We start from the raw sequence: 15,822 nt of genomic DNA, 5'->3' as shown, positions 1-15,822 counted from the left end.
GCAAAGAACCATGTGGAGAAGTAGGTCAATGTCCCAGCAAACTGAGGCAGGCCTTCCAACCTGCTGACCGTACAATCTGCAAACCTACATTGCCACCTCAAGACTGTCTTGGAGGATGGTGGCCCACCATTCCACATCCAACTCCCAGAGACCAACATTGTGTGGAAGTGTGCTACCTTTTAGGAATCATTGGGAAATAGCCCAAATTGCAGTTCCCAAACTGAAGACAAAAATCCAGCACAATTAAAGTAAATTTACTGATCCGGTTGTGCCAATGGGAGCTCTGCTCAAAGAGTATCGTAGAATTGTCACTATTGTGTTGCAGCCCTGCCTCTGGTGTGCAAACCTCAACAGCATAATTTAATTCCCAGAATTTAAGTTTGAGAAGTTGGTCTCATAACTTTAACTCTGACATTATCTTATTTTTGCCACCATTCATTCTATCAATCTGTTCTTTAAGTTTGAGAATACACATTGAGACTTTTTTTGTGGAATGCTCTCCAGTATTTTTGGAACCTTTCAAAGGCATATGTTAATTTTATTCAGCTCAAACTCACACTAAGTGGCTCCATTGCTAAATATATCAGTGTGCTCAACTATCTTAACCTTCTCTGCTGCAGCATAGTTTTTGTAGGGAAACATACCTGAATATATTATATTATCCATTCTAATGTCAAAGTTGTCTGTGTGGGGAGGGGCGATTCGGGTTTACTAAATTTGGATTTATATTCTCCTTACTGAGTGTGGTGCACATCAGTGTTTTATAATTAAAGAATAGTAGGAATTGATTTGTCACATACTGAAGTGTGTCTCTGGCTAATTAACCATTCCATAACAGATTTTTTTTTCACTAGTAGTGTGAAAAATTCATGGAACTTTTCAACCTATGCCTGAAATTACAGAATTGTATGAATTAATGCAAATTTACGTGGAAGAAAGCCAATGTCAAAATTAGGGTCACAAGTATGTTTCTAGAATGGTTTTAATATAAAATCAAATGGATGGAATACTTGCAAAAGATTTTTTCAGGTTGAGGTGTGATAGATATGCTACATAATAATCTTTATTGTTACAAGTAGGTTTACACTAACACTGAAATGAAGTTACTGTGAAAAGACCCTAGTCGCCACATTCCGGCGCCTGTTCAGGTACACAGAGGGAGAATTCAGAATGTCCAAACTACTTAGCAGCACGTCTTTCGGGAAGAAACCGGAGTACCCAGAGGAAACCCACGCAGACACCGGGAGAATGTGCAGACTCCGCACAGGCAGTGGCCCAAGCGAGAATCGAACCTGGGATGCTGGAGCTGTGAAGCAACAGTGCAACCCACTGTGCTACCCCGCTGCCCTTTGTTTACCTGTAAACTTGAGCTTATCTGAATCTCCACTGTCTGTACCCTAAATTGCACCAAGTCTTGTTTACCCAGTCCCTCTGTAACCTGCATTGTCTCCCAGTTGAATAAAACATTGATTTTTAAATGTTTTATTGTTTTTAAATCCCTCCGCAGCCTTACACGTCCCGCCTGTGTAGCCTTCTACAACTTTCAAAGATAAGTGTGCTCTTCAACTTCTAGCCTAATACTTGATTTTAATTGCTCAACCTTTGGGACAGCCATCAGCTGTCTCGGTCCGAAACTCGAGAATTTTCTCCTTAAATCTCCATGTCTCATACTTTTTTTTCTCCTTTCAGACACTCCCGACAACCTGTCTCTTTGAAGGAAGACTTTTAGCCATTGACCTAAAATCTCATTGTGTGGCTTAGTGCTGAATTTTGTTTGCCATCCCTGTGAAGTGTCTTTGGATATTTTACTGCATTGATTCAAATTCTTGTTGTTAGACAAGAAGTTGCAAGCTAATAGTAAAGCACTTTGCATGTAAATTTTCCCTATTCCTCATCCTTGCTTATTTTTATGACAATGTCATCTTGTCCTGACTATTTATTACTCAGCTAAATTGATGGATTGATGGGAGAACAGGATGAAAACATACAAATCACAGATGTACCAAAACATATTGAGCAAATTAAGCGAAATCATTCCACAGGCCCCATAAAGACTGAGATTCTCCGAGCCTGCGCGGGCTTGGAGAATCAGAATTGACGGCGGGATGGCCCGCAACGCCGGTCAGGTAACTTGCCTCGATGAGTGCAGCTCCAAAAACACTCAAGAAGCTCGTAACTATCCAGGACAAAGCAGCCCACTTGATTGGCACCCCATCCACCACCATAAACATTCATTGCCTCCATCACTGACGCACAGTGGTATCAGTGTGCACCATCTACAAAGCACACTGCAGCAATTTTGCAACAGCACATTCCAAAACCCGCAACCACTTTCTACTAGTAAAACAAGGCGAACAGGAGCATGGGACCACCACTCGGGGAGGCAGTGACATAGTGTTATATTGCTGGACTAGTAGCTCAGAGTCGCACTCAGGGGATCTGGTTTCGAATCCTGCCATGGCAGATGGTGAAATTTGAATTCAGGAAAAAAAAATTGGAAACTGTTGTTGATTGTCGTAAAAACCCATCGGGTTCACTCACATCCTTTAGGGGAGGAAATCTGTTGTCCTTATCTGGTCTGGCCAACATGTGACTCCACAGCTGTGGTTGACTCTTAAATACCCTCTTAAATACCCTCAGGGATGGATAATAAATGCTGGCCCAGCCAGCAACGCCCACATCCCATGACAAATAAAGAATAAACTTGTAAGTTCCCATCCAAACTACATACCAAATTGACTTGGAAATATATCATCATTCCTTCACTGTCAATGTATCGATTCCTGGAACTCCCTCTCTCACAGCTCTGTGCACACCACATGGACTGCAGTGGTTCAAGAAATCGCACAGCACCACCTTCTCAAGGGCAATTAGGGAGTGCCAATTAATGCTGATAGTATGAAACCCCCCATATATCATAAACACATTTTTTAAAAAGTATTTGTTTTTTTGCAAAAGGACAAGTCTTTGTACTGGCTCAATGTATCTTCTGGCTGGTGTCCTGACTCATGCCACTTGATGGCAGCATTAACTCCATATAAACATCTGCAACCACTCAGACATTCTCACTGCCTGAGGGTTTCTGAATGGTCCTTTCACGAGGCACACAATAAGACAAATCCCAGCCATTGCAGAATGAAGCATTTACATGTACACATCGAGCATTTTGCCAAAATTGGAGTTACAGCCATCAACTTATTATTACAATCACATAATTTAACATCATGTTTCAAGGTTTTTTATATGGATGCTATAGAAATTACATCATGCAAGTGGTTGAGCCATTTAACTGTTTATAACCCAGAGCCCTCTTTGTGTTTAATAGGATCATTATTAAGGAATGAATGGCAAAATCTCAAACTTTGATGATTCAGCCTAGTGTTTATACCGCTATCCAAATGAATTTCCAATTGGGACATAATCAGAGATAATGCTTGATTAAATAATTAAAATAATATTCAACTCCAAGTAATGAAGTCTGTCTGGAGATAATTGATAATTTTGGGACACCAGGTTTTTCAATGAATCATGCAAGCTGTGTTCTACTCTAATTAATGACTGTGATTGTGTTTTTAGATCACTACTTGACAATGCCATTAATAATTCAAATGGTCAGACAGAACATGTAGATAAATAGTGAAGACTAATACACAATAGTACACATAGATACACATATATTTAATGTGCTGTCAGGGTTGGTGTGATTGAGCAAATAAAAGTCTGGATGATATTAAACGGTTAGCTCTGCTTTTAAAACAAATCTAAAGATGTAAAACAAGATATGACCTCACCATCTTGAAGTATTGTAAAAATCCTGCAGTAAAGATAGATTAGGTTTAAAATCTTATCGGCATGTGGTAGATTAACATTTACATCTACAGCAGCTAAATGTCAGAAAGAAAAACTGTTTCATGTTGATGTTGCACTTTAGCTGTGAACTCAAATACTGCCGATGTGTAAGCTATTTCTTAAAACTAATAAGAGATAAACAAGAGGTCCAACCTGGAGTTGATTGTTCTATCAGTTTTGAAACATATTTTGCCATGTTTCCAGTTGTGGATCTAATACCAAACAGTACAATACATTGGAATAGAATTATAGGATGGTGAGAGCACAAGGGAGGCTTTCAGCCCACTCTGGCTGGGTTTGTCCTCTGCAGGAACAATTCACCTTATGAAATAAAAAATTAAATGAAAATCGCTTTTTGTCACAAGTAGGCTTCAAATGAAGATACTGTGAAAAGCCTCTAGTAGCCACAGTCCGGTCCTTGCTCGGGGACGCTGGTGCGGGAATTGAACCCGCGCTGCTGGCCTGCCTTGGTCTGCTTTAAAAGCCAGCTATTTAGCCCTGTGCTAAACCAGCCCTTAATGCATCAATAAGCATGGGTCAGTGCAGAAGGAGCAAGGGTCAGTACAGAAGGAGCTGACAATGAGATAAGAAGGAAAGCCTTCTTGCAACATGAAAATCTTGCTGCCTGAAAATGAAATTGCTGTAGTAGTATAATGGAGAATGCAACTACCTTCCCTTGACATTAACAGGATTGACATTGCTGAGTTCTCCACCATCACTATCCTGGGGCTTGTCATTGACTGGAAAATTAACTAGACTAGCCATATCAATACTATGGTTACAAGGCCAAATCAGAGGTTTGGAAATCTGCAGCAAGTAATTCACCTCCTGGCTCTCTAGCCCTGCCCATTATCTATCCACAAGGCAGAAGCCAAAAACAGGAAGTATTCTGCTATCCTCCTGATTTTAATGCCATGTTGTCAAAATATAATTATAAATTCATAAGATATAGGAGCAGAATTAGGCCATTCGGACCATCGATTCTTCTGAGCAGGAGATGCGAGAATTGCGGGGGGCGCCAGTGGGGCATGAAATGAGTCGCCCGGCCCTCCCGCGATTCTCCCACCCGGCGTGGGGAGCGGAGAATCGCGCCCCTTGTATACCTCAATTAGATCTCCCCTCATTCTGGGGCTGGTTTAGCTCACTGAGCTAAATCGCTGGCTTACCAAGCAGGCCAGCAGCACGGTTCGATTCCCGTACCAGCCTCCCCGGATAGGCGCCGGAATGTGGCGACTAGGGGCTTTTCACAGTAACTTCATTGAAGCCTACTCGTGACAATAAGCGATTTTCATTTCATTTTCATTCTTCTAAACTCTAGAGAGCATCGGCCGAAACTGTTCAATCTCTCCTCATATGATAAACCTTTCATTTATGGAATCGATCTAATGAACATCCTCTGAACTGCTTCCGATGCCATTACATCTTTTCTCAAATAAGGGGACCAAAACTGTGTACAATAATCCAGGTGCAGTCTTACCAATGCCTTGTATAGTTGCAACAACACTTCTTTAACTTTATACTCTATTCCTTTTGTTCTAACTGCCAACATACCATTTGCTTTCCTTATTATCTGCTGCACCTGCATGCTTGTTTTCTGTGACTCATGCACAAGGACACCCAGATCCCTCTGCATTGCACCCTGAAGTTTCTCCCCATTCAGATAATAAGTTGCTTTTCCATTTTTTCAACCAAAAAGCATGACCTCACACTTATCCACGTTAAACTCCATCTGCCACATTTTGGCCCACTCTCCTAACCTATCTATATTCATTTGTCAGGTTCTTATTTCCTCATTGCAACTTTCTGTCCCACCTATTTTTGTGTCATCTGTGAAATCGGCTATAGAACCTTCTATCACTGTATCCAAGTTGTTAATATATATTATAAATAGCTGGAGCCCAAGGACAGAACACTGTGGGACCCCACCAGTTACATCTTGCCATCCAGAAAAAACCCATTTGTCCCAATTCTCTCTCTCCTGTCTGTCAGCTAGTATTCTTTCCAAGCTAATAAATTATCCCTAATCCCATGTGATCTCAAGATAATAAATTACCCCAAATCTCATGTGATCTAATACTCAAAAATGTTTACTTTTAATGCAATGGTTAGTTTTAGAATGAGAATTTTTCCAAAAATAATCCTGGATACATTGAAAAGTGGTAGCTTGGTGCAGTTTGATTAACACAGCTGAAAATGGGTTCATCACAAAAAATAAACAGGTTTGAGGACATTACCAGTGCGGTAGACAATGGGGAGCCAATGGATGTGGTACATCTGGATTTCCAGAAAGCTTTTGACAAGGTGCTGCACAAAAGGTTGCCTCACGGTAGCATGGTGGTTAGCATCAATGCTTCACAGCTCCAGGGTCCCAGGTTCGATTCCCGGCTGGGTCACTGTCTGTGTGGAGTCTGCACGTCCTCCCCGTGTGTGCGTGGGTTTCCTCCGGGTGCTCCAGTTTCCTCCCACAGTCCAAAGATGTGCGGGGTTAGGTGGATTGGCCATGCTAAATTGCCCGTAGTGTAAGGTTAATGGGGGGATTGTTGGGTTACGGGTATACGGGTTACGTGGGTTTAAGTAGGGTGATCATTGCTCGGCACAACATCGAGGGCCGAAGGGCCTGTTCTGTGCTGTACTGTTCTATGTTCTATGTTCTATAAGATAAAGATGCATGGCGTTAAGGGTAAAGTAGTAGCATGGATAGAGGATTGGTTAATTAATAGAAAGCAAAGAGTGGCGATTAATGGATGTTTATTTGGTTGACAATCAGTAGCAAGTGCTGTCCCTCAGGGATCAATGTTGGGCCCACAATTATTCACAATTTACATAGATGATTTGGAATTGGGGACCAAGTGCAATGTGTCCAAGTTTGCAGACGACAATAAAATGAGTGGTAAAGCAAAAAGTGCAGAGGACACTGGAATTCTGCAGAGGGATTTGGATAGTTTAAGTGAATGGGCAAGGATAGGGCTTGGCAGATGGAATACAATGTTGACAAATGTGAGGTTATCCATTTTGGTAGGAATAACAGCAAAATGGATTATTATTTAAATGATAAAATATTAAGACATGCTGCTATACAGGGGGACCTGGGTGTGCTCGTCCATGAGTCGCAAACAGTTGCCCACATTTTCCAATTTGATTTTAAGGGCAGCAGGGTAGCATGGTGGTTAGCATAAATGCTTCACAGCTCCAGGGTCCAAGGTTCGATTCCCAGCTGGGTCACTGTCTGTGTGGAGTCTGCACGTCCTCCCCCTGTGTGCGTGGGTTTCCTCCGGGTGCTCCGGTTTCCTCCCACAGTCCAAAGATGTGCGGGTTAGGTGGATTGGCCATGCTAAATTGCCCGTAGTGTCCTAATAAAAGTAAGGTTAAGGGTTACGGGTATAGGGTAGATACGTGAGTTTGAGTAGGGTGATCATGGCTCGGCACAACATTGAGGGCTGAAGGGCCTGTTCTGTGCTGTACTGTTCTATTCTATGTTCTAGGTGCAACAGGTGATTAAGAAAGCGAATGGAGTTTTGTCCTTCATTGCTAGAGGGATGGAGTTTAAGACTAGGGAGGTTATGCTGCAACTGTATAAGGTGTTAGTGAGACCACACCTGGAGTATTGTGTTCAGTGTTGGTCTCCTTACCTGAGAAAGGACGCACTGGCACTGGAGGGTGTGCAGAGGAGATTCACTAGGTTATTCCCAGAGTTGAGGGGGTTGGATTATGAGGAGAGGTTGAGTAGACTGGGACTGTACTCGTTGTAATTTAGAAGGATGTGGGGGGATCTTATAGAAGCATATACAATTATGAATGGAATAGATAAGACAGATGCGGGCAGGTTGTTTCCACTGGCGGGTGAAAGCAGAACTAGGGGGCATAGCCTCAAAATAAGGGAAAGTAGATTTAAGACTGAATTTAGGAGGAACTTCTTCACCCAAAGGGTTGTGAATCTATGGAATCCCCTGCCCATTGAAGCAGTTGAGGCTCCTTCATTAAATGTTTTCAAGATAAAGAGAGAGAGTTTTTTGAAGAATAAAGGAATAAAGGAATATGATGTGTGGGCGGGAAAGTGGAGCTGAGTCCAAAAAAGATCTGCCATGATCTCACTGAATGGTGGAGCAGGCTCGAAGGGTCAGATGGCCTACACCTGCTCCTAGCTCTTATGTTCTTATGTTTAATTCCAGTATCTAGTTCAACAAATTCGAGAGCCAATTTTAAATAATTGGAATGACTTCAAAAATTCTGCATCAGCCATTGCTGAAGCTGACAGTGGTCCGTTTCTTGATAATTTAAAAATAAACAAAATATTTAAAAGGTGCTTAGTGGTGCTCCGGAGCCTTAGAAAGGCGATAATTTTTAGAACCTTGTCGGTAGCCTGAAAATGGGGCAATTAGTGGGAACTCTGTGAAATTAATTAAATCTGGAAGTGCGGCCTTGTTTTGTGGACCGGTCTGACTCCCAGTGCAAACGTTTGGTGAACCTTGATTGACACGGAATATAATTCATGCTTGAAATTTCATAGGGCGGGATTCTCCGGGCCCCCAGCCACGTGTTTCTTGGCGGCGCGCCGTTTCCTGGCAGCTGGATTCTCTTTTTGCGTCACTTATCAATGGGATTTCCCATTGAAGCAACCCCACACTGCCGCGAAACCTATGGGCGGGGATGCACTACCTGCGGGAAGAGTGAATCACAACATCCAAAGAATTCCGGCCATGATCTTTTTGTGCCAGTTTAGTTGGTTTCGGACAGATTGTACTGAAGTGCAGCCTAACTGATACTCCGGGCCCGAGTCGGGTAGCCATACACAAATTAACATCATTTTTAGGTGGTAAGTTTACTCTATGTTATTTGATGCTGATTTATGGTATTCTGTTCAGGCAGTGGTTAGTGCTCTGTCCTGTGGTCACAGTCACCTTGATTTGAATCCAAGTCATGGCATAGAATGTTTTAACTTTCAAAAGGGAATTGGATGTGTACATGAAAAGAAAAAGAAATACAATGCAAGTCTGTCGGGAAAAGCAAGAGAGCGGGGCTAATTGATTAGCTGGTTCAAAGAGCTGGCACAGGCATGATGGGTTGAATAGACTCCTTCTGTTCTGTAAGAATTTATGACTCCATCTGAGAGTGTGTTACCTTCACACCATGTCCCCGGTGGAAGCAGAGAGCAAGGCAGCAGTCAACACTTTGCAGAGCCACTTTTAAGGACATTTACCAGAGCCAATGAACAGATTGTCCAGATACTGGAATACAGCTGAATCACATTAAAGACTTGAGTTTGGCAAAGAGCCCCTGTGTATTCATGTTCCAGCTATTTCGTTTAAATTACAAATATTCTATTATTTAAAAATATGTTCCTTTCGAGGTTGTGTGTGCCAAAGGTGACTGCACGTGTTGGCATGATATTATCCAACATGAGAGCACATGTTATGCTTGGATCCACGTTTTACACTCAAGTCTGGATCAGTGATTCTGGACAATACTGGGGATGATTGGACACATTCGAAATATGGGTTCTGAATGTCCGAATATTTACTGCAGTCAACTGCCTGGAGCAAAGTACCGGCCCGTGACACCTTCGGTGGCTGGCATTCCCGGGAGACTCCCCGTTGCGTTTGTCTATAGATATATTGGAATCACTTTTTTGGGTGAGAAATAATGCATTGTTCTCATTCACGTTTTACCCAACACAATTTGTAAGAGCGACAATGCTAATGCAAACCAACCCCCGACACTTTTCTAATTCGAGGCTGCATTGAAATACGATGCTGTAACAACACATTGGGCAGCTTTTGGGAGGAGGAAAAACATTCTCAAATGATGATCAGCCGGTTTTACAAACATTGCTTCAATGACCAGGAGATGGCGCAGAGTTACCATGGAAAGGATTCTCACACCACACATCCATACACGCACACACAAAACCTCCCATTCATCCTAACAAAGGAGAGCATTATTAATTTACTGGATTCCCTCACACTTTGTGCACAATAATTTGCTTAGTTCTGTCGATCTTTTACATCCGAAACGTTAACTCTGTTCCCTCTCTCCGCAGATGCTGCCAGACCTGCCCCGTCTGTCCAGCATCCGCAGTATTTTGCTTTAATTTGTTTAGTGGTTACTCTTAAAATTGTACATTGCAAATAACTTCACCAAATGAGCAGGTTTGGAAGGATACTGAATGGGAGGAGGTGGACCGGCTGGAAATAGCCTTCCTCCTGTTGGCGGCTTGCTTTAGGATGCTTAAGTGTTTAAGGCTTTTTACTGTTTGGTCAGGAGAGGATCGAGAGTCGCTGATGTACGAGATCGAGTAATTGTTGTAACCATGGGAAAGGGCGTTTAAACGTTTTGATTGAAGAGATAAGTGAGATCTGGAGAAAAAAAATCAGTTTTAGCCCCAGTGGAACAACTCGCAGAGAGCTCTCCTTGGCTCTCAATCTGAAATGACAGATGAAAATGCTTCAGCAATCTCATGGCCCATCACATCTGTACAAGTAACACCAGTACACTTGCACCTAGCATCCTTCCTTCTTGCCAGGAATGGGGATTATTAAACAATCAATCACAGAATTTACAGTGCAGAAGGAGGCCATTCAGCCCATCGAGTCTACACGGCTCTTGGAAAGAGCACCCTAGTTAAGCCCACACCTTCACCCTTTCCCTGTAACCCCACCTAACCTAAGGACAATTTAGCATGGCCAGTCCACCTAACTTGCACATCTTTGGACTGCGGGAGGAAACCCACGCAAACACGGGCAAATGTGCAGACTCCGCACAGATTGTGAAACAGTAACGTTCAGCACGTCAATCAAAAAATTTGGCTAATTTAGAAAAAAAAACACAAACATGAGAGGGCTGCTTTAAGGTGAGGAATTCAATAAAGAAATGCACATGGCGCAAACATTCTGCTGTTGCAGCCAATCACATCATTAACTATATCTTCCCTACAAATGTTTCCCAGTCGCTGACAGCCCAGAATTTGCTCCGCCGGTTTCCAATGTTAATCTGAAGTTGACGTGAACAGCAGAGACACAAATACCATGGGCTGAGCAACAATTTCCAATCACTTTATAACCCGAGACGGGACGGGGCCAGGAGTTGGCGTTTTTGCAGGGGACGAGCCACTCCTGCACAAAACAAAATACTTCATTTAAAAGTCTCAATTCGCTTTCCTGAATTATTATCTGAAGGGGGGGGGGGGGGGGGGGGGGGGTGAGAGTGTAGGGTTCGCTCAGTCATCTGGATCAGCCGCAAATTTGGCATTTCAGTATCCCAGTGCCGGTCTGTCAAGAGCCGGGCAGTGTGCCCTCTCCCCCACCCTGGCACTATCCTCAACAGAATATCAACCCTGCTTTCACCTTCAGACCTCTTCTGTTGCAAACCAAATTCACGCTACATTTTTTAACACACTTACGTGACGGCTATCGCGGAGTTTCAATCCTGTCAAAAGTTTCTAAAAGAACACTTGTGTTTTTTTTCGCGAGGCAGCTAAACTTTCGGAGTCGCTTCGTCCTTGTTTGGGTGTGTGTCTCCGCTTCTCAACTGAGTGGAGGTGCAGACTGGGATGAGCTCACCTTGCTGGCCTCTGTGCCACTGCTGACTGTCCGTTTGTTGCTCTGGCTGGTGGCGATTTGGGTTCATTTAGGAGGAAGACACTTTTCCCACCAGGAGGAAATAGCCACCACGTCATAAAATAGTTACGCCTGTCAGACCCAGAAATAATCAAGAAACTAACGGGATAACGTTTCAAAGTGCCAAAAACCTTTGGCGGGAAAGGTGGCGCGATGTTTGGTTTTAATGCAACTCTTGTCTCCACCTAACCAAAAGCAAGTGAAAACACATTGCTTTGGGAGGGGTAGTAATGGGTAAGCTCCAGCAAGAGATAGCCAGAGACAGGCACGCTATAGCGAACACTGGGGTATTTTATGAGTTCAAACGTGGTTTCTTCAGTGACTCCCCCCGCCCTGCTTATTCTGAATTGGTTCCACACTCTGACAACGGGCGGGGTTGTGTGCCTGCGATGATTAACTTAGGATACCCTGTCACAGTGTGTGGGCTATCAGGTATTTATTTTTTACATTATTTACCTAGGGATGTAACTGGGCTGCTATGTTTAACAGCATGACCGTTTAATGCAATGTTCCTACCAAAAAAACCTTGTATAACATACATACGTTAACAGTCAGGGCTAATAATAAGTGAGGTTGAAAGTTCTGTCAGTCTGCCCAGTCAGAGGAATTCACTTCATATTTCAGCACAGTGCGCCCTTTGAGAGCAGACTGCCACTTCTCTGACAAACACACTTTTCATTCAATTCTCACTTCAGGCTTGCGATATTGAGAAACGTATTAAATAGACATTCGTGCCGCAACCTCTCTCATACCACTTTGATTTCAAGAAAATAAACGGAAAAGTTGCCGTTCCCTCGGGTTACACCCTTTAGAAATAAAATGTGAAGATTTCCGCGGAACTGTTTTGACTGGGCGGTCCAGGAGACTGGCGATCGCTGGTTAATCGTTGGGTCAGTGTTGACGGCGTTGGCGACAAGTGGCGCTGTTGTCACCAAGCTGACAACCTTTCGTCCAAAGCAGCAAGCCGACACGTTTTGTGTGAGGCCGCTCCCAGAAAGGTCCGAGGTGTTGTTGATTTTAACGTTTGATGATCCAACCCAGGCTCATCATTCAGATAAATAATCCGGAGGGTTGTGAAGGGCAGACGGTTACTTTGCTTGATTCCAAAGAAAAATAAACTTAAAGTACCCAATTCATTTTTTTGTCCCATTAAGGGGCAATTTAGCAACAATATATGGTTAATTCACCTAACCTGTACATCTTTCCGGGTTGTGGGGGCGAGACCCACGCAGACACGGGGAGAATGTGCAAACTCCACAGGGCCTGGGGCCAAAATGGAACCTGGATCCTCGGCGCCATGAGGCAGCAGTGCTAATCACTGTGCCACCGTGCCACCCTCCTTAGCTCATTCTAACCTGGTCAGAGGTTGCACAAGAAAGGTTGGACAGCGTTAACTTTCTCTATTATACCATTCTGAATATGTGCAATTAATTGTTGAGTTTTTTTTCTTCAATTTTTGCAATGTTGTGGCTTTTTGTGTTTGGGAATGCAGGCTGACTCAATATTACCACCCCCTCTCTTCCATTGAAAGCTGTTGCAATTCAATTTCTTTTGAAGGGGAAGCTATATATATGTATATATTTTTTAGCCCTTTTCAAAATGTAATTTACCCTGAAGTCACTAATTCTATGAAGAGGCTTTTAAAAAAATCTTTAATGTCGCATGTAGGCTTACATTAACACTGTAATGAAGTTACTGTGAAAAGCCCCTAGTCGCCACATTTCAGCGCCAGCGAATTCAGAATGTCCAAATTACCTAACAACACGTCTTTCAGGATTTGTGGGAGGAAACGGGAGCACCGGTGTGAACACACGCCGACACGGGGAGAACATGCAGGCACCGCCCAGACAGTGACTCAAGCCAGGAATTGAACCTGGGACCCCGGCACTGTGAAGCAACAGTGCTAACCACTGTGCTACCATGCTGCCTGAGCAAGTCACCCTGGAGTTTTATCTCCTGCTTGCCTCTGGCAAGGAGACTGTAAGTCATGTGAGGGAGGCCCTACCCAGCCAGAACATGTCAAAACTTTGACCTGGCTGGACCCCCTTTCCAGCAGCATGGGGAATTTGAGATAGGAAAGACTTGAACATAGAATCCACAGAATCCCTACAGTGCAGAAGGAGGCCATTCAGCCATTGTTGCTGCACCAACCCTCCAAAAGATTACCCTACCTAGGTCCACTCTCCTGCCCTATCCCTGTAATCCCATAACCCCACCTAGCCTGCAAATCTTTGGACACTGAGGGGCAATTTAGGGGCATCTGTCATGCCCTCTCATAGTGTCAAACATTAATGCAGTAAGGAGCGACCCTATTAACCTGAACTTGTCATTGCCATAGTATTTTTGTGGGGTAGGTCAGGGTGATATGATTAATATCCCTATCTCTACCCTAGAGGGCTGTAGAAGCTTAATTATTGAGTGTTCAAGATGGAAGTCAATTGATTTCTGGAGACTAATGACATCAAGTGTTATGGAGATGTCTCGGGAAAGTGGCGTTAAGGTACGTGATCAGTCATGATCAGAGCAGGCTCGATGGGCTAAATGACCTAGTCCTGTTCCTATATCTGGACTTCAGTGTGCAACAAGTCCCTGTCAACTCAGTCTAATCAAATTATATAATTTATAATTGCGTGCAATTCATCTATGTGAACATTTAAATTCAAGGTTGCTCTTTAGAAAACATGTTTAACTGTATTGGCTTGCTTTGAGCCTCAAGGGTTATAGTGATGCTTTATCATATAAATGGACTATCACTTTCATTATATAAGTACAAGATTCTACACGTGCTGTGTAATTTATCAAACACTGGGATTAAAATCATGACTCATAATTCCTGTGATGTTCAACTAATTAATCCTCATACATTTAACAAAATTCATGTTACATTTCAGGCTGCTTTCTGTACCCAAGAGTTCCAGTCTGTTTCAGCTGCTAACTTTCATTTATTCTACATTGCACGGGTGTGGAGTGAGGCTCTAAATAGAGTCAACTCTACCTCCTTGTGCACCAGGCTCAGCCTGATTCAATTCAAGGTAGTGCATAGGGCACATTTGACGAGGGCGACAAATGAGGGGGGTTTTCTTGGATGTAGAGGATGGGTGCGAGCGGTGCTCCAGGGGCCTGGCGCATATTCCGCAGATGTTCTGGTCCTGCACTAAGCTTGTGAGCTTCTGGATCTCCTTCTTCAGCACTGAGAATTCTTGGGATTGATTTGGATCCATGTTCTTTGGTGGCTATTTCTAGGATCTCCGATTAACTGGAGTTGCAGACCAGGCGAAGGCAGATATTCTTCCCTTCGCCTCCTTAATAACCTGAAGGTTCTGTTTGGTTGGAAGTCTTCAGACCCTCCCAGTGTCGCAGGCATGGTTAAGTGACCTGACTGAGTTTTTGTGCTGTGAAATAAAAATCAAGTATGCAATGAGAAGGTTGGCTGAAAGGTTCTACCTGAGGTGGCAGCCGTTTATTTCCTATTTTAGGGAGTTGGTCACAATCAGATGCTGTGTGGGGGTAGGGTGGGGGTGGGGAGATGTATAGGGGATTGGTTGTTGTTTCTTTGGGGTTTGTGAGGGGGAGGTGGATGGGTTGACATATTAACTTTTGTACTTATATGAATGTAAAGATGTTATATTGAAACATGTGTTAATAAAAATGTTTATAAAAGAAAATCTACCTGGCACAAAGGGTTTCTTTCCTTCAGTGGAAAAACAGGAGAACAGCAGTACAATTGGGAGAGGATTCACATGCTGTTCCTGTGTTGTTAGCACTTAACAAGAGAGATCACCATGAGAAACTTCAACAATCAGGCTGTACAGAAAAAAAACAATGGCATTTTTGTCCAAAAATAACACTGCGTTAAATTGCCTCGTCTAAAATAAAATTCTTCTTGTCAAGTTATTACACATAATAAAAGTGCTTCCTGAAATGTACAATATGTTGCTAATGCTTCTCATCTGTGTACAATGCACACAGCGTGATAGATTGGCTGGAGTGTGTTTCTTGCCAGGCTTAGATCACATCATAAACCATGGGATCCAACTTCATCTGACCCCCAAAGAGTTTTACTTCCTTGAAGGAAACATTAAGGCTAGCGGAAGTAATCTCTGCACAAATAATCCCTCAGCTTTATCTGTGAAAGAAGTAAGAATGCATCATTATCTCCTATCTACTTGGGATGTCTCCAACCTAAAACATATTTCCCATTTTCAATTTCTATGTACTTTCTAAATTAATATAGATTATTGGAAAGGCTATAAAATGAACAGATTTGACTGATATCAATTGGACAGTGCTTCAGAACACTACGCATGTGTTACACATAACAATCACAGTTGACAATAGGAAGAGCAATATTTGGCACAGG

The 15,822-nt window shown here is 43.0% G+C and overlaps 1 protein-coding gene across 3 annotated transcripts in view; it reads right to left on the bottom strand.

Annotated features, from left to right (window-relative positions):
* Positions 1-11,742, bottom strand: part of LOC119970549 (hyaluronan and proteoglycan link protein 1-like) — a 118,846-nt gene extending 107,104 nt beyond the window's left edge. The window contains exons 1-2 of one of the 3 annotated variants that reach the window (XM_038805358.1): positions 11,246-11,742; positions 3,792-3,814 (exon numbers count right to left, since the gene is read on the bottom strand). The gene's annotated coding sequence lies outside the window, so the exon portion shown is untranslated. The remainder of the gene's footprint in view (positions 1-3,791; positions 3,815-11,245) is intronic. The other 2 variants (XM_038805357.1, XM_038805356.1) reach the window with 2 other exon arrangements.
* Positions 11,743-15,822: the final 4,080 nt, after the last annotated feature.

Source organism: Scyliorhinus canicula, chromosome 8 (genome assembly GCF_902713615.1).
Source record: "Scyliorhinus canicula chromosome 8, sScyCan1.1, whole genome shotgun sequence".
Taxonomy (NCBI): Eukaryota; Metazoa; Chordata; class Chondrichthyes; order Carcharhiniformes; family Scyliorhinidae; genus Scyliorhinus; species Scyliorhinus canicula.
Note: the sequence above shows the minus strand (reverse complement) of the source record. Positions and strands in the feature narration are given on the sequence as shown.